Genomic DNA, 27,348 nt, shown 5'->3' on the forward strand with positions numbered 1-27,348 from the left:
CCTTCTGCTGGGTGTGCAAGCAGCACAACTACGACAGCGGCGAGGACATTGACACGCGCCGTGTCTTCTCCTTCCCGAACCGCCCGACTTACCTCCGGCGCGCGGCGGAAGTGGCTGAATGCATGTTATTGTCATAGTGTGAGTACGCTGTAAGTAGTTAATTTTTTAACTGCCGTACAAGAGCGTCCATCCGTGCATATATGTACGTGCAATTGCTGCAGTGACCATACCTTCGAAATTTGAAAGATGGAAAAGGACAGAGCAAATAAAGCATAAACCGCGATATATGTCGGTCGGGAAAGTGGCATTTGGGGCACTGGTCGGGAAAGTACCGACTGCAGTATTAGGGGCAACTTGAGAAATTTCCTCTTGTTATGACACCTATGGAAAGCGCTTAGCGGGAGTCGTAAACTAGCTTTGATGCGTATAAATGGAAGGAGCATGAGAAACAAGTTAGATGACCTTACACCTTCTTTGAAACAATGAAGTCTGAAATTGGTGTGGTGTGTTTTTCGGAAACTTGCCTGACCTAAATGATGCGATTCCACTCTCTAACACATACCGATCGAAAGACTTTTGCAGACCGGCAAGGAGGGGATGAGTTGCTATAGAGAGAGAGAGAACGCAGTTTAATGGTATTGACGAGGTCTGTCCATCAGATAGCCTAACATGCTACGTCAGGTGAATAATGACACAAATGAAAAAAAAATACAAAAACGACAAGCGGTTTGTAGACAGAGTTCAGTAGTTCAAGGTAAAAATGAAAGAAGAGTTAAAACACAGTAGAGAAATGTTCTAACGCACTGGGGGAATGTTCGCTTTCAATTTTAGCAGAGTTCAGGCAACCGCGGAGCGACTACACGTGGTCATGAGATCACAAGGTTAGGTTAAAAATGAACGAAGGGGTAAACACGCAATAGATGAAGGTTCACTTTCAATTTGAGCACAGTTCAGGAAACTGCGGAGCGACCACGAGCAATCATAACACTTTGACAGCCAACGTAGTAGTCACGGTGAATACAGCCCCGAAATGTTTACTGGGACGCCACTAAGAGTTTGAGAGCGCAAAGGTAATGGTCATGGTCCTGTAGCACATGTCGAATCAATGCTCGGCACGGTTAAATCTGTGAACTAGGCCTGAACTGCGAAGGAACCTTAGGAAGGCCCTCGTCGCACGTGAAGCCATCTTTGCGCATGACCAGGGGCCAAGCACATCACTCAACGTAAAACACGATGCCGGTAGCCTGCCCGAAGTCACTGTCAAGGAGCGTCTTGGTTCGTCATATCGTTTGCACACACATAAGTCATGGTAAATATCTTCGGGACAGTTACAGTCCGGACAGAAGGGTGAGCTGGTCTGCTGAAGCTTGAAACGAAAAAGGCGACTGTAGGCGACGTTCAGGCGTATGCGGTCTATTACGGCTGCGTCGTGTTTGGTGAGATTAGAGGGCAACTTGAAAGAACATTCAGGGTCGACAGAATAAAGCGAGGTATAGCGACGTGAAGGATCCATCCATATTGAAAGCTGTACCTGCCGCGCAACACGACGCGCAAGTGCGGCCCCATCCTTCCTAGAGAACGGTATTGCCGCAGTAGGCACTTGGCAGTTGTGAGCTTGGGAAGCTACAGCGTCTGCTGTTGAATTACCCGATACCCCGCAATGTGCCGGTATCCACTGTAGTTCGACGAAATGGCAAGCATTCACGGCTTGGTGATGTAAAAACCGAATGTCCACGACCAGCTGGTCAGAAGGTAAAGACTGAAGGCATTGAAGGGCCGCGCGGGAATCCGTAAAGATAGCGCATTGGCTGGGTGACTGCGTGGTGATGTATTCAAGAGCAGCACGGATGGCGGCGAGCTCAGTCACTGTTGATGACGTCCTGTGACTGAGTTTTTTTGTTATCGCAGTGCACGACGCAGGTATCCAAACACCAATCGTGGATGATCCTTCTGTCAGTGAGCCATCAGTGTATATATGTTTATGGCCGATGTATTTCCTGTCTAGAAGTTGTAGAGTGTAAAACGTAAGAGCTGGAGCGGGAACATTTGCTCTTCGCGTCACTCCTGGCACGGTTGTGTGAATGCTTATGGGTGGGAGCAACCATAGCGGGTACGAAGGCAGAGAGGGGATCTCGTAATGTTGCGGTAAAAGGTCTTGCAGAACTGAAGCAGAAGTCTCAGCCAATGGATGGTGACGTTGCCTCGTGACAAAACGCAAACATACCCAAAGCAGTTCCTGTTTGCGCGGCGCTATCGGCGTCAATCGTCTACATTCAATGAACGTTCCCAGGGTTGATGTTGTTTTTGGGACGCCAATACACACCCGGAGTATGCGCGCCTGCATGCTTTCCAAAGCCTTGAGATTTGCAGCTGAGAGGGGAAACAACGCAGGAAGGCTGTAGCGCAAAAGACCTTCGCAGAGAGCGTCGTAGAGACGAAGAAGCGAGTAAACTGTTCAGCCACCACTGTTGCTGGAAAGCATTCGGAAGATGTTGAAAAATGACGAGAACGTTTCTTTCAAACTGCGAATGTGGGGTGTCCATATCAGCAATCTGTCGAATGTGACGCCGAGAAATTTATGATTTGTGACATAAGGTATTGGTATCCTCATTGCCGTGAGCTCGTACCGTGTGACATCACGTTTCGTAAAAGCGATGGCTGCTGATTTTGTTGCCGAGATTTGGAGTCCACGCACTGCGAGGAATTCTGAGATAGCGTCTATTCCCCGCTGAAGCCTCGCACGAAGCACACGCATATTTCGGCTGGAGCACCATATGCAAATATCATCGGCATATAAGAAAATCGCGATATGAGGTGGCAAACATTTTTCAATGCCGATGAGGGAAATATTAAAAAGCGCTGGGCTGAGTACCCCTCCTTGTGGAACACCACAAGTTACGGTGTGCTTCGATGTGTCGCCATCAGAGGTGGTCATTGCTTCTGTCGCTAAGTTAATTCGATAGCCAATCGTACATCCGACAACCAATACCCAATGAGTGCATTTGAAAGCGTATAGCGTCATGCGTGACAGAGTCATACGCAGCCTTGATGTCCAAAAACACTGCTATAACGGTGTTACGGAGTGCTTTTTCGCGCTTGACGCAATTAGCAAGGGAGATTACATTGTCGATACTGCTCCTGCCTTTGCGGAAACCGGACATTTGTGGCGGGTAAATATTTCTAGTACTTAGGTCCCAATCTAGCCGAAGCAGCACCATTTTTTTTCCATCAGCTTGCCTACGCAGCTCAAAAGCGCAATGGGTCGATACGATTGAATGTCTGAGGGATCTTTTCCTTGTTTCAGTATAGACACAATGCGAGCAGTCTTCCAGCTGGGCTGCAGACGACCGGTCCTCCAGGATTGGTTGTAAATGTCCAGGAGAAATGTCTTCCCCTCTTCTCCCAGATGGGTCAGAGCAGTATAAGTTATGCCGTCTGGACCAGGGGAGGCGGACTTGTTAACTGCAGATAAAGCCTTGACGAGTTCCGTTATTGTAAACGGGGCATCCGTAAGGGGCGTGTGATGTAATAGGCGTCCGTTATCCGAAAATGGAAGTGACGGAGGTGACGTTGATGTGGCCGCAATTTTTGCACAGAACATCTCAGCGACGTCTAAAAAGGTGAAATTGGTACGTAATGAAACTGCGTTAAATGGGTGGAGACATGTCGGTGGTGTGCGAATACTTCTGACAAGGCTCCATATTCTAGTGAGTGGTTTCCTGGGGTCCAACTTTGAGCAGAACGATGTCCATTCACGTTTAGCCAATTTGCCCATGTGCCGTTGAATGCGCTTCTGCACTCGTCTGGATTCGCGAATGTCTTCAGGTGCCAGTGTTTTACGCGCTCTTCTTTCTGCTCGCCGGCGTAAGGCACGAAGCCTTTCAAACTCTGCGTCGGCGACAGAAAATAACTTGGGTAATATAAAAGCCGTCGTGCTCGTTTTGCGCGCATGGGCCATCGTGCTTACAAAGTCGTCGTAGGATAACACTGAACTCAGGCCCTCTTGGACTGCTGTGGTAAATACCTCCCAGTTTGTGAATCGGACCTCATGTTTTTTATACCTGCCCGGAACACAATCCAGTGTTATGTAGGTAGGGAGGTGGTCGCTGCCGTGGGATTCATTATCCACAGACCAAGTTAATCTGGAAAGCAGCGTAGAGGAAACGAGAGTGACGTCAAGAGCGCTTGAAACGCCTTTACGGAAAAAAGTAGGTTCTCCGGTATTAAGTACAGTCTTGTTGTGCTGATAAGCAATATCTAGCAAGTGCTGGGCTTTAATTGTTGTTCTGCGGCTTCCCCATGACGGATGATACGCATTGAAATCACCAGTGAGTATATGCGGAGGCGGCGTAGCACGGAGGATACTCTCCAAACGGTCGCTATCTAACGCCTTTCGAGGTGGTATGTAGGCGGCAATGACGGTGAAAGACAGACCTTCGATTTGCACTGTGGCTGCTACGTATTCGTTGTCTGCACTTGGCATCAACTCATAGGTGTACAATGGTGAGGTCATTTCTGAGTGCTAAAAGTGCTCTTGTTGAAGGCACATCAGTTTTGGAACGCAGCAATGTGTATCCTGATAGGCGTACGTCTTCAGATAGACGTGATTCCGAGATTGCGATCACAGGGAAACGGTGCTTGTTTACAAATCTCCGGAAATCTGGTAGTTGAGACTGCAGCCCACCCGCATTCCACTGAAAAATTGTGGCTGCGTTGCGAATTTGTTGCATTGTAGGAGTACTGGCTGGAGACATAACACCTACAGCCACTGAGTGAGGAAGCGAGCCGCAGAGTCTATGAGGATGATGAGGGCTTCAGCTTCTGGTGGGGAAAACGAGGCCAGGAATGTACGCTTGGTATTTGTCATAAAGAGAATTAAGGAGCTGAGTTTGCCCAAGCCTTGCTGATTGGAGGTTTCTGGCTGACCTCCTCTAACGCATGCACGATGTGGAGATTTTGCAAGACCGGCATTAGGAGACTCTCTGGGAGTGGGAACAGCAGTTTGTTTTGCTTTAAGCGAGGTTAGAGCTGCAGGTGGAGATGCAACCGAGGACACATCTGGTGATGTATGCACAGTCATATCTGGTGGGGCAGCCATACTAGCGGCTTCGAGAGGAGGCTGTGGTGGTGTTGGTTCCATGTGGAGTTTCAACGACTGCCCGCACTCGCGTACATGTAAAGGTGGGAAATCCTTGTCGACATCGACAGGCGTGTATGCATCAGGCGTTGTGATATTCCTCATCGGCGTATCTTTTGTTGTCGTGCCGCAGTGCTGTTGCACAATCGCCTTGGCTGACTTGTAATCAGTTTTTTTAGCCGACTTGACGCGCGAGATATCATTCTCCTTACGGCGTACTGGGCAGTTACGGGATGATGACTCGTTCTGCTTAGCGCAGTTGGCACAGCGAGGATCCTCAACACTGCAAGCAGAACGATCATGGTTATCTGCACATCTGGCGCAGCGCAAGGAAAATGTGCATGCCGCAGCCACGTGGCCGAAACGTTGGCATTTTGTTCACTGTCTGGGAGTTTCATTGTATCCAAAGACACGGTACCGTGTGTAGCCTATAATGACGTGTTCCGGCGTAGTTTCAGTAGCAAACACAATCAGCACGCTTTGTGATTTTAGGCCTAATCTTCGGATCGATCCTATAGCCACCCTCTCACGCAAAGCGTCAGCAATTTCCGAATCTGAAAGGTCCGTGACCAGACCTCTTATTACACCCATCCCGCAACTTCTGGGGTGGTGCTCGTATGCGTGCACTTGGATCTTTGCAATGCTAGTAATCTTTAGCAGACGCTCCGTGAAAACTGTATTTCGCGTATCAACGGCTAGTAGATTCAATCTGTAATTTGGTCGTACTTGGAGCACCCCACCAGGAGCCACGGACTCTAATGAGCTTTTCACGGCAAGGGGATTAAAACGGGTGATGAGTTTTGAAGGGTCTGTTGGTTTTATGATAACAACGAGACCACATTTTACAGCGTATGAAGGAAAGTTTCTGTTGGAGACTTGCTGACATTGTGAAGAATTACGGGCACGCTTTTGCGGGAGGGGGCAAAATTTGTCTGATTCCTCAGAGTCCGAGATTGTATCACCGTCTATTGGTGGGAAAACGGTACATGCTTCTTCTTGTAGCTGCGGCTTTGCATCAGGTGATGTCGGATTCGAAGATACAGAGGCCATAACTGAGCTTACTTGAGAAGGAGGTAATGGTGGCCCACTTGACTCGGAAATTCGGCTCGTAGGAGCGGAGGCATCCGGTTGCACTGGAAGCCCATGTAGAAGGGAAGCGGCAGCCATTACGGTCTGGGTATCATGTCCTGCTGCTGATGATTGGCTGTGGGGCAGGCTATACAGCGGAAATACTGGCCGCACGCCTGCCACGGGTGGCATATGCGATGCTCGCAGTACCTTCACAGCAGGATTACATCTTGAAAAATGGCTTCGAGACTAAAATATGAGAGCCGACGAAAAAGGCTGACGCGTCTCGTCTTCTTCCTCTTCCTTTCCAATGCAGACCAATGCAGACCTATAGACCTTCGAGAATCCATAACGTATACGGTCATTGACTTTTCTACGAGTAAGAACAATTTTGAGTTTTTAACAATTCTTTCAAAAAAGACCACTGCATCAGTGGTCTGTGGACCCCACAGTAGTGACAGGCGAACTTTGGTATGTTTCGTTAACGACTCCTTCAGTTTGTTAGCAGTAATAAGAACTCATGTATTATTATGGGGGATAAGAATATAGACATGTGTTCAGTGGATAAGTGGTCTCTGTAAATAAAACACGTGCTGCCATGCCATGTATACAGAAACCTCGTTGAACTACCGAATAGAGTATTCTCGGGTAGTGGCTACTGTGCTAGAAATCTTTTTTCAATATCGTCATCGATAAGATTCAGGCTGGCGTCCTTTTTGTTTGTCTTAGTGATCATTTAACAGTGTTTTATTTTCCGAACACGACATTGACTGCAAGCGGCAATAGTTGGTGAAGAAAATTTTGTCGTACAGTAACCAGCTGAGGACTGGAACAGTTTGGAATCCTTGTTCGAGTTTTCGAGTGGAAGGATGTTTTTGCTTCAAGGTCTCACACAAAGCCTATGGCCTATTTTGAGGTACATGCTGGCGTGCTATGACTTTGCGTTTCATCGAGCGGCACATCAAAAAATTTCTTATGGTGTGAAAGCCCAGAATAGATCAACAACTTTTTAAACAAATTAAAAGTAAAAACCGAATTTATCACTTTTTTGTGCAGGCCATGACCCTAACCCGCTTCTAGAATTCAAATATTAATAAAAGAAACTGTAGAGGGACCTCAAAAGTGCCAATCTCAGATACTATGAACGCCTTTTAAAGGATATACGTAAGGATTTCAAAAGATTTGGGAAACAGTAAATGTGATAACGGGATGCTAGAAGATCACGTAGCACATATTGCTCGCTTCAGCGGTATACGGGTTGAATCAGCCGAAATGGCAATCAGAATGAATAGGCATTTCCTCAAAGCAGGGTTTATAATTCAGAGGTCCATGAAGATAAAAATAGTGCTATACGGGAACACTGATAGCTTCCAAACTCTATCTTTCAAAGTCCGAAAAACGCGAGCGAGGTGCAGACTTTTATTCATAAACATAAAAACAACGCCCCATCTGGCATCGATGGTATTGCAGCACTTCCTGTTAAACACATCACCCCTAAAATTAGTGATGTTTTAGATTTTATGAATAATTTGAAATTATCTAATGCAGTTTTTTCTCAAAAACTGAAAGAAGTGCGAGTAAGGCCAATTCACAAAGGTTGTGGCGATGAGCAATAGTCCAATTATAGGCCAAACTCTGTGTTGGCTGTCTTTACAAAATTATTGAAGATGTAATACATAATAAACTAACAATCTTCTTCAACACACACCAGGTCATTTCAACGTATCAGTACGGCTTTTAAAAAAACAAGCCAACACAGCAAGCTCTACTTAGTATTAAGAACAGTATAATAGAAAATACAGATGAAAAAAAATTTACAGTCGGGTTATTCTTCGACCTACAGAAAGCATTTGACTCTATCTATCCTAAATAATTCCTAAGAAAATTTAGGAAATTAGCAATACGCGGAGTAGTGCTTACCGGGGCTTTTGCAGTAATAGGAAGCAATTTGTTCAATTTAGTGGTGTTTTATCGGAGTCATTTGAAGCAGATCAGGGTATTCTGCATGGATCAATGCTGGGACCGTTTATTCCTAAATTTTGTTAATAATATGCCAAGCGTACCTTGTCAGCACCTCACAGCCACGTACGCAGATGACACGAACCTATTTTTCTCATGTAGCAGTACAAGAAAACTCCAGTGTTAAGTAACTAGATAATAGGCGTTTTTATGAAAGTGGTCCACGAAAATACCATACACCCAAACGCATCGAAGAATAACTATATCATTTTCAAACAAATCTTCAACCGAAAGATAGAAGCATTTTATTGAATATCGGAGCAATTTGATCAGCCAAGTGAAAGAACAGAACTTGCCCGAGAACGCTGGTTATATTTCCGACCGCGGTGGCCGCTTTTCTGATGGAGGCGAAAAGCAAGAATGCCCGTGTGTACGACATTTCGGCACGTTAAAGATCCCCAGGTAGTCAAAATTATTCTGGAGTCCTCCATTACGGCGCAGATCATAGTCTGCGTTGCGTTCGCGCATTAAATCCCACATACAAATTAAAATAATAAAAAGAAGTTGTTGGGAGTATTGTTTCTTAAAGAATTATCTTGGAATTCTCATATAGAACACTTAGGCAATGAAATATCAAAGATTACTGGTGGTCCCTACAGATTGGGAGGTATAATACCGCTTTGGCTGTAAACAAAGCTTTATAATCCTCTTGTGTATTCTAGGCGGTGATACGGAATAATAACGTGTGGAACAACAAGCAAAACAAATTACAAATGGCTGATCGCCTTACAAAAAAGGGTACCTTGTGTTTTTGCGAATTTTCACGGAGAATATGCAGACCTCAGAACGGGTCCATTATTTCTTGAGGACGTTATGCTTAAGGCTCACCAAAATTATTATATCAGTCTTTTACAAGTTATATGCAACTCAAAATCTCCGTGGCGTACATAAGGCCAATTGCAGCATATAAACTTTTAGGTGTTCGAAAATATTTACACCAAAATTGTAAACAAACTACCCCAGCCAGACTTTTCTGTTTCCACGCACCGACATTCTCAACAAAGTTGGAGACCATATTGATTTTAAATGTAATAGAAAGATACGTAAAACAGCGGCGAAAAAATACTCTAAATCAGGATATCTGCTTCAATGGCTACAACAATAGCTGTTTATGCTTCTTTTATGCGGGTATTTCGTAGTTGTGCCTACCTTTACAACTCAATCATAGTTTGCTTTGTTTTACTTTACTTTGGTTGCAGTTTGTTTTTCTTTACTCGTTTGACTGTAATGTTCTTTGCTGTACATTTTCCATAGTTTTTGTGCTCTGAATGTTGCTTGTATTTTTATAACCCAAACATTAAAATTTACAGCTTGTTTGATTTTGCTTATTTATTGTACTATAGCAAAGGGGGCTGGGGCCTGTGTCAGGCTTTGTAGACCTTAGTTCCAGCCTGCCTCGTCGTACTTTGAATGAAATGAGATCTTGGAATCGTTGACATCAAGGGTGTCATACAAGCGACAGCCTTCAGTGGGAGGGGCAGCGCCGGAGCCAATATGTCGTCTAAATGCGGTTGTGTTATTTTAAAGGTTGCTGGATGTCCTTACGCATCACGTTTTTTACTTTTTAAAAGAAGCCAAAACACGCTTTCGTCATAATTGCCAAATTTATTTTGCGATAGCAGTATTTGTCCTACCCAGAAAGTTATACCGTGCGTGAAATTTAAACCTTGTATACTTACAAGTGACAATGCTTTAAAAACTATCGCTACCCAGCTTCAAACGATAACATCTAGGTGTGACCATGCTGAGAATCGCATGCGAAGGTCTAACTTGCTGTTTTGTGATATTGAGGATGACGAAAAAGAAGATTGGGCAGGATCTGAGGAAAAAATAATCACTTTTTGTTCTCAAAAGCTACAAATTTTTTCAATGTGTGCTCAATTCGAACGTGTACATAGATTAGGCAAGTTCACGACAGAAAAAAAAACCGGACAATAATTGCGAGATTCACCTCATTCAAAGACAAGAATAACATACTGGGTGCTGCTCACAAACTAAAAAACACAGATTTCGCTATCGGTGAAGACTTTTTCTTTTCTTCTCCGTTAGCTAGAAGGAAATTAGTATCGTTTGCCCGAGATCTAGACAAACCTTTCAAGCTGACTGTTGACAAACTGCACATTGATAAAAAACGTACTTCTACGACAAAGAAACTGACACCGTCGTCTTATTTAAAAGAGAGCTAGAAGGAGCCACGCGCCCTCAACTTGCTAATCGGCCTCTGTCACCTCGCTCAGGTTCGTCACTATCAATTGCTTTTACCAATATTCGGAGCCTACTGCATAAACGTAACCAAGTCTGTTCCTTCTTAGACGATACTAATGCCGACATCCTTGCTCTAACAGAGACGTGGCTGAATCCTGATATAAACGATAGCGGAATTCTCCCTGATAACAAAGGATATAACATATATCGTAATGATAGGACTAACAAAAGAGGTGGTGGCGTTTTGCTAGCGGTTAAGAAAACCATTTCTTCATACCTTGTGTCGTTTGACTCTGCCGTCGAAATCATATGGGTTGCTTGTTTAATGGGTGCCACTAAAATACTAATAGGTGTTTGCTACCGCCCTCCTAATTCTCCGTTTTCCTTTCTCAATAACTTGCGCACGAGTGTGGCTACGGCTACCCAGTTATGTGCTGCCGATGAAACGTATCTCTTGGGCGATTTCAATTTCCCGGACATTGACTGGGTTCATCTATCATCGTCCTGTCGCGATTCCTTAAAACTAATCAATATTACTTTATATTTCAATCTCTTCCAAGTAGTTAATGAACCAACCCGAAGATCCCACATTTTAGATTTAGCATTTACAAGTGCTCCTGAAAGCGTTGACTCTGTCTTGAATAGAGATGGTTTCAGTGATCCTAACATGCGCATTATAACACTTAACTTACCACTACCACCTCCCGGATTCAATGTAAAAAAATAATGACTATAACAAGGCGAATTACAATAAAATGAACAAAGAGCTGGAGATAATCTATACTACAGAACTAATGCCTTCCTTTGAAAGTCGCTCGATTGATACTAACTGGTCGCTTTTTCGAAATAAAATATCTACTTTGGTTAAGAAATACGTGCCACTCATATCCATCTCAAATGATAGAGCTAACCCATGGTACAGTAGATCTCTTCATGCACAAAGAAACAAGAAGAAACGCTTATACAAAAGCGCCCGAGGCTCGGGTACTAAAGAGGCCTGGCAGAAGTACAAAGAGTGTCTGCAAAATTACTCGTTGGCCATATCTACTGGTAAAAATAAATACTTCTCAAATGACCTACCTTCTATCCTAAAAACTAACCCCAGAAAATTTTGGCAAGAAATATCCCCCCCGCGCGATACTAACAAGATTGTATTACACGATGATGAGCACATTCCCAATCCTGAAAGTGACTGCCCCATAGTATTTAACACGTTTTTTTCGTCAGTATTCACTAGAGAAGATTATTCCAGCGTTCCTTGTTTTGATGACCTAGACTGTCCATACATGCAACCAATTGCCATAACTGCCGAAGGAATTGAATTTCTTATAAATAACCTTAAACTATCTACCTCCGCAGGATTTGATAATATAAATTCGAAAATAATTAAAAAATACCAAGTCTATTTCAAGTAAGATTTTGTACCACATCTTCTTGCAGTCCTTATCATCCGGACAGTTGCCGAGCGACTGGAAAACGGCTAAAATTGTGCCAATACATAAATCTGGGCATAAAAATTCACCCGACAACTACCGTCCAATTTTACTAACGTGCATATGTTGCAAATTGCTTGAACATATTATCGCTTCTAACATTTACTCTCATCTCGAAACCAATAACTTTTTCTTTGATAACCAGCACGGCTTCAGAAAAGGTTTTTCTTGTGACACGCAGTTATTTATATTTACCACTGACTTGCACAATAACATGGACAATACCTTGCAAACTGACTGTATTTTTCTTGATTTTTCTAAAGCTTTCGATCGTGTCGCCCATTGCCGTTTAATCTCTAAATTGTCCGCCCTTCGACTAGATTCTTTAACATTATCTTGGCTTCGTAACTTTCTTTTTATGCGGGAACAGTTCACGGTAGTGAATGATTATACCTCGCCGCTGTCCCCAGTCACTTCGGGTGTGCCTCAAGGCAGCGTTCCCGGTCCCCTACTCTTCTTAATATTTATTAATGATTTGCCTTCACGCGTCACAACTTGCATGCGCCTTTTTGCTGACGACTGCATAATTTACCGGAAAATAAATGACCCCACTGACCCCGTAACGCTTCAAAAAGACCTAAACCTTATCTGCGATTGGTGTAACACATGGCAAATGTCTTTAAACTTCACTAAATGCCAGAAAATATCCTTTAGCCGAAAACACAATCACTCTAACTTTTCGTATTTCCTGAACAACCATTTAGTTTCTGAGGCACTAACATATAAATACCTAGGCGTGCTCCTAACGGCAAATCTTTCATGGTCCACCCACATTAACGCCATATGTGCTAATGCCTCACGATCATTAGGATACCTACGCCGAAATTTGCATGCTTCTCCGTCTAACATTCGTCAACTAGCCTATAAAACATTTGTATTACCACAACTAGAATTCACGTCCTCAGTTTGGTCCCCCTATCAAAATTATTTAGTTGACAAACTAGAAGCCGTACAAAATCGCGCAGCCCGGTTTATATCCAAATCATATGACTTCAGTTCAAGCATAACAAAAATAAAACATAATCTTTCACTAGAACCATTGCATACCCGACGGCAAATCGCGCTTCTATGCATGTTCCACAAATACAATAATTGTGCCAGACCCTCCCCATTATCCACTGTAACCCCTCTTTCCACATCACGCAGATTATTTAATCAACGCAGCTTCACCAGAATCTACGGCACCACAAACTCTTTCAATTCATCTGCTCTTCCACGTGCTATCCGGTTGTGGAACGATCTGCCTGATAACATCGTATCGCTGACTAACCCAGAAACATTCCGCCATCAGCTGCACACGCATTTTTACATGTGAAACCACCAAACAGGAACGCTTGCATTCCTTTCTGTTAGCACCGTGATGTTTTCCTTTTTTCTTTCTATTTTTTTTTTGCGGTTGCGGCTACCACACTAGATGTTATTATTGCTTGTTCGTATTGTCTTGCCACTCTTGCTAGCTGTTATCATGTTCTTTTTTTCTTGTTTCACTGACGTATTGCTGTATTATATATCTAGTTTTTGTATAACTTCTCTTGTTATTTTTTTGTTTATCTGCTGTTTTTGCCCCCTTACCCAATGCCCCCGGGCCTGTAAGGTATTTTGAATAAATAAATAAATAAATTATAATGAATCTCGCCGGAGCCACAGCAGAACCTCATGCAGACCTAGAGAAGCCGAAGAAGCGACTGGCTAACGAGGAGATAACAGGTAACATTTGCTTTATTGTGCTGTCGCTCGAATTAGGTAGGGAATGGTTGTATTTCAAAGTTTTGCTTTGCAGCAATATAAAACCTACCCGGGTCGTGCTGTTTATGAAATTCTTAAGAATATTAGCCAACCAAACAAATTCAAGACTAAGCTTACAAGCCTTGGAAGAAAACGTCAGCAGTCTTAAGACAAGAAATAAGGTACCAGAACTAGAAAACACCGATGGAGATCTTGGGCGTACGAGCAGAAACCGACAAAACACATATAGTAACGTACTCCACTCGCCTAGTAGGTATTCTTTTGTGTACAGTTCAGTGCAAAAAGAGACAACAAAAGACACGAAACAAGAGCAGTCTTTTTTTCTGTCTCTTCTCGGCCCTGTCTACTTTTGCGCTGAAATGGCCTTTGCCCTGCAGTGGGCGTAGACAGGCTGGTGATGATGATGATGTACGCAAAGATGGGATAACAGACATTGAGGAGAGATGATCGCCGGAAAAAACGGCATATTTTAAGGTGTCTAGGAAATTGCAAAATAAACGTAGTATTGAACCCAAACTATTAAAACACATTTTTTCGGACTGCCGTGAAGTCGACGTATCATAAGCAGAGTGCAATCATAGGCTTGAGAATAGGTAAGATGACCGGGAAAGGCAAGAATAAGGTACTAGAATTTCAAAGCTCATTTGGAGATCCGGAGCGGACAAGCATAAACGGAGAAAAGGGATATGGTAAAGTAATTCACTAGTCTCGTAGGTAAATCATTGTGTATAGTTCCCTGCAAAAATAGAGAGGGACAAGAAGAAACACAAAGCAAGAGACTTGTCCGTTGTGTCTGTTCGTGCTCCTGTCTCCTTTTGTGCTGAACTGTACAAAAAGAAAAAAAAGCTGCTCTCGAACACAGATAAAATCAGAATAAGGTCATAGTTCACGGCGTCGAGGAAATCGCATAAAAACAATTGAATATATTGAACTGAAAATATTAAAGAACATTTTTTTGGACATCCTTGAGTTTGGCGTATCGTAAGTAAAGAGCATTCACAGGCTTGAGAAGAGAAAAGATGACCCGGATCAGAAACTCACCATGAATCGTTATAACTTGAATGAAAGGGAGCTCTTTTTAAGAACTGCCAAATACTGAAATGCTCAAACAGCCTTTCTGGTGATTACTCGCGAAACATCAAAAAGCGAACCCTTCTTGGTAAGGGCTGAGGCCTATAAAAGTCGAGGTGGCATAGTTAGGCTCGTCGCGGATAAATCTTTTTTGACTGATCGGCCTAATTATCGATTGAACGGTATGGAACGCGTGTAGATGTGAACGATAGCAAATGAAACCCTCCGCTGAGGCGTAATTGACGCGTGAAATTGCATAAAATATGCCTTGAGAATTTGATACCCAGATCATTATGAATAAGACCAAGGTAATAAAGCATTGCCCTGATTGCATGACCATGAAGTAAAGGCTGTCACAGAAACATGATTGAGAGTCGACATCATGAGTGATAAAGTTGTTCTTTCTTCCTACAACGTCTTGCGTTATGACTGATTAAGAAGAGGAATGGGCATCAGAATTGTGAAAGAAACCACTAAATATGCGCCATTATCGTCGATTGAAGTGCGATAAAATATTTAGTGTCAATTATTTCGTGGGAATACGTATCGTTGTCGGGCGTTATTTATAGGCCTCCTTCCATCTGAGTAGAAATCTTTAAAAGAATTCATAATTACTTAAAACTTTGAGCTAGAAAGCTAGAATAATAATCGCTGGTGACTTCAATTTGCCTGGTGTAATTCGGTAGCCAAGAATTCGAAGTGTTTATAAAGGATTCCAAAGCTCGGTTTTATTCAGGTAGTCCCGTGTCCAACGCAAGTACATGGGGAAGATCGGAAATTTAAAACTGATTGATTGATTCATTTTAGGCTTTAACGCGCGACGCACCACGGGCTATGAGGCGCACCGTTGTGGAGTGCGGCAGATTATTTTGGCCACCTGGGGTTCTTTACGTGCGCCTAAATATCTACACACGGCTGTTTCTATTTTTCGCCTCTTTCAGAATGGCGGCCTCCAATGCCTTGAATGACATTGGGGCAATAGTTCAAAATGTGGAGTTATTTTTTACATTCGACAGAATGTTTGAATATGAAATTTTATGTGCGATATAAAATATCCAACCACAAAGTTGTAATTGCATCTTCTGAAGTCTTCAAACAACTATAATTAGAAATAGGCTGGTAAAGTATTTTATTTTTTATTAGCAGACGACACACGACACCTGGACTGCATGGAGAGCAGTGTCGGTAAAAGTACTAATCATGAACGCGTCAAGGTGCTCCGGCGCCACAACCTTAGGGTAGTAATCGATTGCTTGCTCAATTATGTTCAATAAAATTACGAACAAGTCTGATAGACTAAGCTCATACATAACACGAGACATCACTCATTTAAACAGTGGCTGTGCCGTGTAGTTCAGAGAATTTATAGATGTCACAGATACCAGAAACCTCGGTACGCAAGTTCGTTGCGAGTTAAAAATTATCGACATGAAATTTCTTGTCTAATATGCCTAATATATATATGCAAGAATTATCAGAGAAGTTTGTAGGTACATCTGGAGGAGTAGACAAAATGGAAGCCGTTCTTACCTATAGTAAGTCGGGGTTGAAACCACCCCCTTTTGCGGAAGCGTCCAAAATGCACTTCTGGTCTGTATTCATTCCAAAGGACGAGAGCGCTGTTGAAAAACTCTCTCACCTATATATTTCAGAAAGTATATATTATTATGACAAAAGACATACTCCCTTTCTTACTTATAATTGAAGACAAAAATTCACCGGGTCGGGACAAGATTCAAAACGTTTTTCTAAAATGTTATTCGTAGCGGGTAGCATGTTTCCTCGAAAAGCATTTCTCGTTACCTTTTCATACTATATTTAGCTTATGGTTACCTGCTAAGGGCAAGGGTAAAACCAATTACCAAATCGCAAAGCAAGCCTGCTATTGGGAAATATCGCCTCAGTGCTTTCACGTGCCCAATGTGCAAGTAACAAGAACACACGATTAGAAAGGTATAACTCCGGTACATAAGATTAAAAACGTTTCTACACTAACAACCCTTGCTTTCGCAGTAGTTGATCAATTGTGATGCCAGTTGTTTACAGCTTCGCTGAAGCAGTCAAAATTAAATGGCAATTTGACGTTGAGGAGTTTGATATAGTCTGCCATTTGAAGCTCCTCAGGAAGCTTTATGACATTGGTGTCAACCAGGAAATATAATAATGAAGACTGGACTTGTCAAATCGGCTGGAATGTGTTTAAAAGTTGGTCACAACTCTCAAAGTTTAGCGTTTTTCCTAGTTACCTGCATGGGAGTGTGTTGAGGCAAATATTATTCTTGATTTATATTGTCACGTGGATGTCGGTGAAGCCGCGATCCCCTTCTTGCGGTGTGTGTAATCACAGTGCACTGTTCAAACCTCAGTGAGGGATACGTGCCGTGCTTCTTGGCAAGCAACTTGTTCGATGCCTACTGCGTAAATGTGTAGGTCCTGCGGTCGGGTGCCAGACATATTAGCCGTCTTCGCTAAGTTTCACCGTTAGAATAGCCGTGCTGCGTGTACTCTTCCGTGCGGCGCTACGTCTAATAATTAGGTACATCGCCATCCTGCAGTCTACACCTCCGTCTACAAAGCCGCAACACTGGTGGAGGAGCTGATGTTTCTGATGCCTGGATCCCTGTCGGGCGCAGCCCAGAAAGGGCGTGTCTCATGGACACCCTGGTCCATCCAAGCAGTCAGCGACAGATTGGTGGGCCTGCTCGTCCTCCTCCTCTCTACAGAATTATCGGGCCTTTCCAACGTCGGAACATGTCGGTCCCCGCTAGCTCACCTTAAGGCCACACCATAGGATAGAATTCACGAGCCTTTCGAACGAAATAGATTCTACGGGGATATCTTCGAGGACATGGAAGACAAGGTTTCTCACTTCGATCGTGTTACATCTTTATTCAGTGGGACGATGCGCTCAAACTGCGGAAACTCTACTTGTCGTTGTAAAATGGAGCTCGCACTTCGTACGAGAACTATGAGGCCACAATTACGACCTAGACCGACTTTTGCCAGGAGCGGCAGAAAGCGTTTGCCGGCACGCATTGTGGCGGCAACGCACTGTGTAAGTTGGTGCCGAGAATTCAGAAACCCAACGAGAGTGTCACCATATTTGCCGAGGACATGCTACGCCTTTTTTGCCGCGCTGACATCGGACGCGAAGAAACTTCGCTACATAATGCACGGAGTGAAGGAGCATCTTTTTGCCGGCCTTGTCCGAAACTCGTGATGCAATGTATAAGAGTTCGTCAGGGAGGCCACACCGTTTCAGCGGGCTGTGGATTAAAGAGTCGTGAGTATTCTCAGACTTCCACCAACGCTCCAGGCAACGCCCCCAGCCTGACGAGCGATAACTGCCCTTTGCGGAAACTCATCAAATCAATCTTGCGCAAGAGCTAGGCAAGCTTGGAATTGTGACTACACAGCCGACACCCTCCGTGCCTAGGATTGTGCGCGAGGAGCGGCTTCAAGCATTATCCCCTCACGACCAATGCAAGCTATGCAGCAGCAATACATGAGTATCCCCAAACCTGCCAGCTGTCCCACCCCGTCAGCAGCCCCTGCCTGTGCAGTTAATGCCCACTTCACAGGCGACATTCCAACCTACCCTGGTTCGCAAAGCGGATTTCTGGCGCACAGATGATCCTCAGCCCCAGTGCTGCTAGTGCTGCGGTGAGCCTCCCCGCGTCTACAGACAGTGCGCTTACCGCGAGATCGGACTTGGTAGCTTCGCTCCGGCTGCTACTCTTGCCCGGCTTGGCCAGCGGCCCAGCCAAATAGCGGACTACCTCGCCACACGCAACATCACGTACTCTACTCGTCGATCCCGCTCACTTTCTCCAGGCCCGCACATCCCGCCCACCCACGGCGCCCTTCTAGACGGCCCTGACAGACGGTTTTCCAGCCCCTCTCTCCACCCCTCTGAGGAAACTAGATGAAGCGACCTCGAGAGGTAAGTTTCCTGATTGCAGAACCTGGGAACACATTCAACCGCTGCCGACGTCAACCAGCAAAAGTGGCACGACCACTTGACGAGAACAAAGCGCCCATGTAAGTATACAACGGCGCCGACCCTTAACGCTGACGAAGACACCAGTGCTGATCTCAGGGCTACTATGGACGAGCATGAGGTGACCGCTTTGCTGGACACTGGAGAAGATTATTCCATCGGCAGGCAGGAATTGGCTGAGCACTTGCGGAAGGCAAAGACTCTGTGGGGCATGCCGCAGTTTCAGTCCGCCCGACGCGAACTCATGACACCAGTCGGAAACTTGACGGCTAAGGTTTGTCTAGGAAGCACTTACTTGGTTCGCACTTTCATCGTCAAACCTCAGTGCTCCAAAGACATAATCTTCGGCGTGGATTTATCGCGCCATTATGACGCCATTACATACATAGGCGAGGGAAGGTGAGCCTATTTACGAACCTTCCTCCAGTACAGCCTACCGAACACCTACGTAAGTCGCTCCGTATCGCCGACGACGACGTAGGTGTGCCGCCTCGATCCTGCGCAGCTGTCGTAGTATTGTGCTGCGATCCCTGCACATCCAATGGCATTGCTGAGCTGCGTACATTGCTTTTCCTCGACAATGGCTTTGTCATTGCGAGAGGCCTGGTGCACCTGCCCTGTGGCCGTGGCAATCTCCCGCTCACCTATTTCGCCAATGAACGCCAGTACACCCTGAAAGGCGTCTTCGAAGGTGTCGACGACACAGAGGGCTGTTTTGAGCTCCAAACTACTACGACCGCAAAAGCGAAAGCTAGGCTCGCAATAGACGACAGCATCAACCCGACGTCCGAAAAACACTAAGTGCTTCTCGACCTACTGCAACAATGTGCCGACGATATTTCGTGTATAGCGGGTGTCTGTCAGACGCATCTGACAAAACAAAGAATAATTCCCGAAGAAACAACCAGAACGATTTGTCAGAACACGTACCGTGTGGCCCCAGAGGAGCACGAAGCATTACGATGGCACGTAGAGAAAATGCTGTTCGCTTTGGCTTTTTTGCTAAAGATTATGGAGTTGGTGTATCAGATATGTATCTCGCATGAATCTATTATGTACTATCGGCGTCAAATGAAACGCGAACATAAAAATATGAACCTGAACACACAAATAGCGCGATTTATTTCCGTGCAATCCAAAATGACGCGTGGATTAGTTACAACAATGTTGGGAAAAGTGGATTTCCGAACATATCAATAGCATGCCATTATATGAACTCTATGAACAGTATTTTTTTAATTTTGCACGTTCTGGTTCACATTTTCGTGTTCGCGTTTCGTTTGACACCGATAGTACCTCTCCAGTATTTTGTGCCCTTCCCATGCTTGACAATCTGTTATGGTCATTTCTGGAACAATGGTAAGCTCAGAGCCCAAATGTGCCATGTACAGAGGTCTATCCCACTGTTTTTTTATTATTCGAAGGATGATATACGTGTAATATTCTTGTGGGCACACGCTGTTCTCGGTTTTGTCTGAAATCTAGTCTGTGGGTCCGTGACGTACTCATTATGTCTCTTCCACGGACACCGACAACATGGTCGCGGCAATCGGTTTACATCATATTTGTGTACATTATGCTAATTGGTGTATATCAATTGGTGTACAACATGATTGGTGCACATCATGTAAAAGATGACCTAGAAAAGGCCAAAATAATGACCACCGGGCTCCAAGCTCATAACTCGATCATGTTGCCCCTAGTCAAGTGCGTTTCTACAACTCAGCGCCAAAATCACCATCGATGTCGTAATCAACAGTCGAGAAAGCAACGTTTGTCAATGCACTCTTTCGGCACTGCCAAACGACATCCTGCAAGCCGGCTACGAATCCCTTCCGTCTTCGTCTTGATGTTCCGGAACTTGGATGACTCGCTATAACCGCTGTCGTCATAGGCGTGGCACCAATGTTGCAAATCGACCACGCGGAACGATGCCGCACCAGACACAGCGTTCAAACTGTGACCGTCGAAAGCATAAGGCTCCTCGCACCTGCAGCCCGACGCAGTGTTCACGCGTAGCAAGAAGATGCTCGTGGAGAGCTAGCCCTACCCACATCGTAATGTACACATTGTGGCCGCGGCTCGTGCATGCTTTACTTCTGTACTTCTGCACCGTACACAATCTGGTCCTTTGTTCCACTCGCAGCCAAGGTCACCTCAGGGCCATCTACTCTGCGGGCACAGTCACCCGAGAGACCACGACAACATGAGCTCCTTGAACGCGCAGACCCAAGCACCGCAAGCATGTACCGTTGGCTGTATTTCAGTTGTTTTAATTACGGCATAGTACCGCATTTCTTCTTTAATGTTGTGTAATAAAACAGGGTATTGCAAGAAGCAAACGCCGCAAAATTCTGCGCATAGGTGTCCTCGCAGTGTTGAACCTCAAAAAAAAAAAAAACACGCAATAAGAAACAAACACGCCCAATTTTTTTGCACTACGCCTATGAATGGTCAGTTGCCCAGATTGTAAAGCTCTGCGGCCCCAATATTGTTGAGGCCGCGGAAATGGCAGGGAACAAACTAGGTATGCTCGCACAAGCTTTCCAGCCGCCCAAATGGCAGCGTCCAGTCGTAGTTGACAAAGAAAGGTACCAAAAAACGTGTGAATGTGTGTTTAGGGATGTAGGCAGGGGGCATCAGTAGTTGCTCGCTAAAGCCACCAGCGGTTGCCTTACAACTAAAGGTAGAAAAATTATTCTCTCCCGCAAAAAAAATGTGTGAATGCATTTCACTACTCACTGTTTAGCAGTGCAGCACTTTCTAAGCTCACTGACGACTTATTTTTAAGAAGTTCATAGCACTGAAGAAAGCCACGGCTTCTTTCTTAGCAGCTACGACTGCTCTGAAACACAGGCAGGCTGCACTCTGAACTTCTCTACCAGAAATACTGTTTTGCGAAGAAGAAAATATTCGCCGCAGTGTTTCACTAAGCATCATCTTTACTGCGTTCAAAACAGCGGTCTATTTTTACTGCAGAAACTAGGCTTGCTCGAATGTTTCTTTTTTTATGCTAGCTTTCTAATGAAGGTTTGCAACCTTCATTTAGAGGCTAGCAGCGTACTGGTTTCGCAATGGAAAAAAAAACCACCAGCCGGTCAAATTCACGTCTCTGCTTCGGGGCTGCTCACAGAATAGCAGCGGCCCTTGCACTACCCGGTACCAAAGCTGGGAAGCATGCACGCACCACCGTTTGCAACCAAAATGCCTACAGGCTCCTGTAACAAATTCTTCTGAGAAATGTCATCACATCTAAAAATGCACTTCTTTTTTTTCGTGCAAGAAAATGCCCTACAATTTCTTACACTCTTTACTTGACCTTTACAAAGTGATACCTACCTCGACTTCTTAGAAGCTCTTGATCGAGGTCTGTATTGTGATAATTGCTTAAAATTATCTTCCTCAGCACTGATTCACTACTTCAGTCATCCCACCGACTCCAGGGACCTGCCAGGACAAATGTACACATGGCTTTTTCCACATCGGCATAGTGAATGGCAAAAACCCGCTGCCTCTCGAGCTAGTGCCGTAGCACTGAAAAAAACATTGTCAGCTTGTTCTATTCCATGGGTATTAACACAGCAAGCTTCTAGCCAACAACGTAAGTTAGAAACTTGCACAGGAAAGGATTCTAAAAAAACTGAGCAAGCCTTGTCTACACAGTACAAAAACGTTTGAACGTGTGTTTGGTTGCTGCAGTGAAGTTTCTGAGGAAGCATAAAAAAATGCTGATTAAAAGACAATAAAACGAATTGCTGGTGAATTTAAATGGGCAATATTTAGCTCTTTGTATGATTATAATTTATGTTTCCTCCAGCTTCTATAAGTAACAAAGTTTCTAGGCGCTGACTGAATTTCAGAGCACACATCGGGAACTTGTGTGAGAAGCTGCATCTTTCACGGTTTTCGATAAGGCTATGAACTTTCTAAAAATAAAGCACCGATGAGGTTAGATAGTGCCATTACCATCAAACGGTGCTTACTCAATTGCATTCCAGATGATTTGACTCAGCACCAAGGTTTTGGCAAGTAAAATTTTATTCAATGAGTCAGCACCCTACAGCTTAACAGTGCACTAGAGAGCACACGCAACGTGAGCGAGAACCAATTGCACGGCCGGTTTGCCAATGCTGTGCACAGGCTGCAAATGCACCGTGCCGCATGTTGTTTTTTCAGATTTATGGCCTGTGAGTGGTATATTTTGTCATGCAAGTACTGTTGAATATACCAGCTTTTCATACCAGTACTGTTGAATATACCACAATTTTCATGCTTTTTTTTCCTCCAGCAGGCAGGTGGGCCTACCTTGGGCGAAATTAACTATGCGCAAAGGCTACTTGTTTGAGCACCACTGCACAGTTGTTGTGTACACAAAAAAAACACAGGATTGTTATGCAATAAAAACTCTAACTATGATTTTGGGGTGTCCCTGAGTGCTTCTGCCAATAGATAAACCCGCCCAATTTAACGTATTTGAACGTAGCAGCTTTGCAACAATACGCGTTGACGTACGCTGTTTTTAGAGCCCAGTTATTCGTTCCCATCAAATTATCTCTCGCTAATTTCCGTTTCCTACAGGTTAGCTGTGTTCATTTTATAGACGAGAAACAAACAAAAAGCAACCCTTTTCTAATTCCATAGCTGAGCTCTGCGGGGATGTTGAGAGCACAGCTAATTCGTAGAGTATAGGAGGGGTGCCGCAATTGATTGGGAAAAGCCTGGCACAGCGAAATATAGCTCCACAAACCGCGATTCGGTGAGAACAACGCACAGCAAGGTCTATTTGCAGCCTGTGTACAGCTTACGCCATCATCTCATGCAACTAGCTTTCACTCGCCTTTAACCAACTTTCTACTGCACTGTTAAACTGTGAGTTGCTAACTATTGATAATGAACTTACCAATTTTCAAATCAAATTAGCTGTCCGAATCAGCCACACGATACGCAGTCCAATGCGGCTGGTGGCATATGGCTAGGGCCGTGGCGGCTCCCGCTGTCCCCCGGGAAATGCCTGCACGGCTCCACACCGATCCCGGGAAAATGGTGCCACCTGAGAGGGTCGGAAAATTGTGGTGTATACTAGTCAGTGTCTACCAAACTGATGCGTAAAAGTCTCACTAGTTTTTCAAAATTTCAATAAGTGCTTCCAAAAACTGCAATGAGCAACATGCGTTCATTCATCTCTAGGCAGTCTGAAAACGTCCCATGATGCTGTCATGCTCAAGTATGCTGAACAATCAAAGCAATAAAGGAGGTGAAACAATATCATACATTCCTTAAAATGAATTTAAATAGTTAAATACAAATACGAAAGTTACTGTATTTATTCGTATATAACACGGTTTTTTTCCACCCTCAAGCCAACCCTTGGGTTACAATCGAACACCGCAACTCGAGTTGCCTAAAAATTGCGATAATGCACCCAATTGTCATCAATGGCTTCAGTTTTGACCATTTCGCAATTCATGTCAGCAAGATGTGCCAGAGTTGTTCGGGTTCACTACAAGCTAATAACGACTTTTTTCGTTTCCTTGCTTTTTTTCTGTGGTGGTTGACCGCGTGCGCACCATTTTTCTTTTGTTTTTGCGCCATACATTTGATGTGAAGCCTAGGTAACTTTCATTGCCCTCAAGTGTTTCAACACCTCTTCAGCTCCCCTTGTTACGGCAACGTGTTGCACTCAGTATGGCCCAGGCTATTTTATTGGCTCAAGAAATCCGCAATTCGGCAGCTCCCCGAAGAGTCAACATAGACCGTCTGTGGATGGCAGCTACTGCGGGACCGCTCTTTTACATGCGAACCCTGCTCAAAAAGTTTCCAAGGGCCTTCTTAAAGCGGCCACGTCGAATTACATAAGGGTGCTGCTGATTTCGTCACCAAACCGTGTAGCCACCTTTTGGCGCTCAGTGCTGAACTGATAAAGCTCAAAACAAGTAATATCGCTCAACAGATGGGCTTCTTGCAAAAAAATTGAGTGTGAAAGGTGGGTGCCTAGCCCAAGGTGTTCGAAAAAGAAATGTGCCTTCCCATAAATCCACAGGCCTCACGAAAGTAGTTTGTAGCATTTCTTTTTTTGGCGCGACAAAAAGTTACCCCTTGAGAAAGTTACCCTTTGAAAGTTACCCCTTGACAGAACGTTACCCCTTGAGCAGCTGGCAGCTTGTGCCGATGCCCCATGCACGGCCTGTCTGCAGAAGTACTGGCGTAATTCCTGCAGCACTGGTCGAAGCGGACGTCACTCGTTGGCTGTACCGATTGTCGCCCTGTCGCTTGGACTGGTATCTGGTGTTCTGCTGGGGGGCTCGATCCTTGAGGCGGGCGTTGAATGTCGCACAGCGTCGTAAGGTGCCGACGTGAACAAAGGCCGCATACCAGACTGTTCGCTGACCTGCATAACTTTGCTAAGTGATTGCCCTTGCCGCATCTTAAGCAGCATTCTCTTGCCGGCAGACACTACCGTTTCTCCTTGGGCAACATTGGCGCTCTGCAGTGGGCAATCAAATGGCCCCGAACGTTGCACAGTTCACACCGGTGTAGCCCCGGAGACAGCGATTGGGTACCGAAAGTCATCGCAGTTGGCGGATCGATGCGCGGAGGCGAAGAGTGCTGTCTCCCCTGGCCGCGGCGCGTAGGCGGAACCGAACAATCGGACGCGCTCTCCTGTCGAATCTCCACCTGGACGCGGAGGAAGTCCAGGATGACCTTGATTCCGTTGGATCTGGCAGAAGGGGACGCGGACACCTGGGATGCGTTCTGGTGCTCCTCCTTCAGCTTTTGCCGGTACAGGAGGCCCAGGTCATGCGGCAAGCTCCGCTGAAGTACGCGATGGAGCATGAGAGAGTACTGGTCCGGGGAGACGCCCAGGCCCTCCAACGCGTTTATGCGAAACGTGACCGTGTCGTAGAGGGCCCGCAATTTGTCTGTGTCGGCTGAATTCTGCACCGGCTCCAATGCGAGCAATTTGTCCAGGTGGACATCCACGAGAAGGTCTTTCCGCTCTAATCTGTTGGTAATGATTTTAACAGCGAAGTCGTAATTGTCGTCGCCTAGCCTGATGCACTAAATCGCGTCCTTGGCGGGACCGGTCAAGTAGGAGAGCAGGTACTTAAACTTCTCGATGCGTGGCAAAGTCGCGTTCGTGTGGATGCTGGACTCGGACTGGTCCCAGAACCCTTGCCAGTACCGTCGGTCGCCCGAGAAGTTCGTTATCTGGAGTTACCGGAGCGCGGCGAAACGGGTTTCCTGCGTTGTCTGAAGGGTGCCCGGTCGAGGCTGCGAAGGTGCGCTCCCGCAAGGCTCACCAGAATCGGCTGTAGCTGCGCTGGCTGAAGGGGCCGGGCTCGTGGCGGAGCGCACGCGCGTGCGAAGTGCGCAGATGCGCTTGTCGTATTCAATGGCATCCAAAACGTCGGTGTTAAATTCCTCTTCTGTGAGAGCCTCCTGAATCTGGCTGTCCAGCTCGTGCAAGGCTCACTGCTTGTCGAGAGTTATGTCCAGAAGCGTCAGAAATTCGAGAGTCGGTGCCGCGAGGTTTTTGCAGGAGCGCGTCGGGTGCCGTTACCTTCTTCGTGACGGTGGTGCGAAGAACTCCCCGGCGGCGACGAAGCTATTCCATAGCGCGAGTCGGTGTGACCGGACGGCTGGCGGTTTCAGCACCAGAGACTGTGTAGTGAAAGGGAACCAGTAAACCAGACGTCCGGCTATCAACGATGCCTACGAACGAATGCCACAAGAGCCGCGCTCGGGGAGCGAGCCCCCGCTGCCTGCTTCGTGGCGCGCTTCTTTCTCTTTATTCAAGACAGGTATTCAGGCAAACACCAGGTATTTACATAATGTCGCGTAGATTGTGTGTTGATCAGGGCTATCCCTTGTTTAAGGTGTTTACGGGCTATTCCACTTTGTACAATCTCCAATTGATGGATACCTGCCGTGTTTCCTGGTCAGCCGGCTAGCACAAAAACGAAGACATAAACGCGTGCCCCGGGCCCCGTGCGCTTGATTCGGTCAGCCATTTTCGCTGAGATCTGAAGCATTCTCTCGCCTTTCCATTTTCGGCGCCGCCCCTAATAAATGTGGGCAACACCGTACAGCCGAGTTTGCCTGCGTCTATCGAGACGCAACAATATATTAAACATCCCATTGTACAATACATTGTAAAAAAAATTAGGCGTATTTGGAGTTGGTAAAGTAGCTGGCTGGTCTCGAACACCAATTCCTCGTTTGCCTAAACAATCCCAACGGTGCTTATGAGATATTTGTGAGAGTTAGGGCGGTAGCTCTCTGCGCAGGCATGAGGGACTCTACCCCTTTCCTGTCACCGTGCACTTTACGACCTGGTGCGGACTAAGTAATGACACTGGCTAACCCCGAAGATGCTGAAAAAACGCCTTCAAATTCCAAGGGCGAGAGTGTTTTATATTTGCGTGCGCTTCTTGTCGTCCTTTTTCCTGCATTGAATATGACTTAGCTCGAGCTTATAGGCTTTACCCGCCCTATTTCTGCACCACTTCACATTGTAATAGCGCATCATGCAGATTTCTAAGGTTTCCTAATTGCGGGTCAGAAATAGGGTCGAAAGCCAAAGATGTGTTCAACGGAAACAAAGCTGA

This window comes from Haemaphysalis longicornis, unplaced genomic scaffold, assembly GCF_048455015.1.
Source record: "Haemaphysalis longicornis isolate Haplotype H1 unplaced genomic scaffold, Haemaphysalis longicornis Haplotype H1 scaffold_5, whole genome shotgun sequence".
Taxonomy (NCBI): Eukaryota; Metazoa; Arthropoda; class Arachnida; order Ixodida; family Ixodidae; genus Haemaphysalis; species Haemaphysalis longicornis.